This window comes from Schistocerca piceifrons, chromosome 9 (genome assembly GCF_021461385.2).
Source record: "Schistocerca piceifrons isolate TAMUIC-IGC-003096 chromosome 9, iqSchPice1.1, whole genome shotgun sequence".
NCBI lineage: Eukaryota > Metazoa > Arthropoda > Insecta > Orthoptera > Acrididae > Schistocerca > Schistocerca piceifrons.
The window spans coordinates 195651215-195653164 of record NC_060146.1 but is presented as its reverse complement, the minus strand read 5'-3'; positions in this window follow the sequence as shown (position 1 = coordinate 195653164).

Sequence of the window (1950 nt, the reverse complement as noted above, 5' to 3'; positions counted from 1 at the left end):
GTTGGTGCCTTGCAGTTGACCGAGGACCTTTAGGTTTTGTATGAACTGAGGTCTGGTAGCCACATAGCATGAGAAAGAGCGAAAAGTGTTAATATATTGTAAAAACGGAAGAAAATCTCCCGTTTCGTCTTTTGTTTCGCAATGACATAATGACTGATCGTCACAATTGTCGCCCTTCTCTCAGAAACGTTCACATTTATCGTTTGGAAACTTACGCCGTGCGCTGACGTATTCGATGGCACTACAAGCAACAAAACAGAGCCTTCTAAGTTGAAGCAATCAGCAAGAAAGAAGTAGTAAAATTAATGTTTTGGTTTTCGAATATTCAATTATTAGCCGGAGTTGGTGCCTTGCACTTGACCGAGGACCTTGAGGTTTTGCATGAACTGAGGTCTGGTAGCCACATAGCATGAGAAAGAGCGAAAAGTGTTAATATATTGTGAAAACGTAAAAAAATCTTCCATTTCGTCTTTTGTTTCGTAATGACGTAATGACTGATTGTCACAATTGTCGCCCTTCTCTCCGAAACGTTTACATTTATCGTTTGGAAACGTACGCCGTGTGCTGAGGTATTCGATGGCACTACAAGCAACAAAACAGAGCCTTCTAAGTTGAAGCAATCGGCAAGAAAGAAGTAGTAAAATTAATGTTTTTGTTTTCGAATATTCAATTATTAGCCGGAGTTGGTGCCTTGCACTTGACCGAGGACCTTGAGGTTTTGCATGAACTGAGGTCTGGTAGCCACATAGCATGAGAAAGAGCGAAAAGTGTTAATATATTGTAAAAACGGAAGAAAATCTCTCGTTTCTTCTTTTGTTTCGTAATGACGTAATGAATGATCGTCACAATTGTCGCCCTTCTCTCAGAAACGTTTATATTTATCGTTTGGAAACGTACGCCGTGTGCTGAGGTATTCGATGGCACTACAAGCAACAAAACGGAGCCTTCTAAGTTTAAGCAATCGGCAAGAAAGAAGTAGTAAAATTAATGTTTTGGTTTTCGAATGTTCAATTATTAGCCGGAGTTGGTGCCTTGCAGTTGACCGAGGACCTTTAGGTTTTGTATGAACTGAGGTCTGGTAGCCACATAGCATGAGAAAGAGCGAAAAGTGTTAATATATTGTAAAAACGGAAGAAAATCTCCCGTTTCGTCTTTTGTTTCGCAATGACATAATGACTGATCGTCACAATTGTCGCCCTTCTCTCAGAAACGTTCACATTTATCGTTTGGAAACTTACGCCGTGCGCTGACGTATTCGATGGCACTACAAGCAACAAAACAGAGCCTTCTAAGTTGAAGCAATCAGCAAGAAAGAAGTAGTAAAATTAATGTTTCGGTTTTCGAATATTCAATTACTAGCAGGAGTTGATGCCTTGCCGTTGACAAAGGACCTTGAGCTTTTGCATGAACTGAGGTCTGGTAGCCACATAGCATGAGAAAGAGCGTAAAGTGTTAATATATTGTAAAAACGGAAGAAAATCTGCCGTTTCGTCTTTTGTTTCGTAATGACGTAATGACTGATCGTCACAATTGTCGCCCTTCTCTCAGAAACGTTTACATTTATTGTTTGGAAACTTACGCCGTGCGATAACGTATTCGATGGCACTACAAGCAACAAAACAGAGCCTTCTAAGTTGAAGCAATAGGCAAGAAAGAAGTAGTAAAATTAATGTTTTGGTTATCGAATATTCAATTATTAGCCGGAGTTGGTGCCCTGCAGTTGACCGAGGACCTTGAGGTTTTGCATGAACTGAGGTCTGGTAGCCACATAGCATGAGAAAGAACGAAAAGTGTTAATATATAGTAAAAACGCAAGAAAATCTCCCGATTCGCCTTTTGTTTCATAATGACGTAATCACTGATCGTCACAATTGTCGCCCTTCTCTCAGAAACGTTTACACTTATCGTTTGGAAACTTACGCCGTGTGCTGAGGCATTCGATGGCACTAC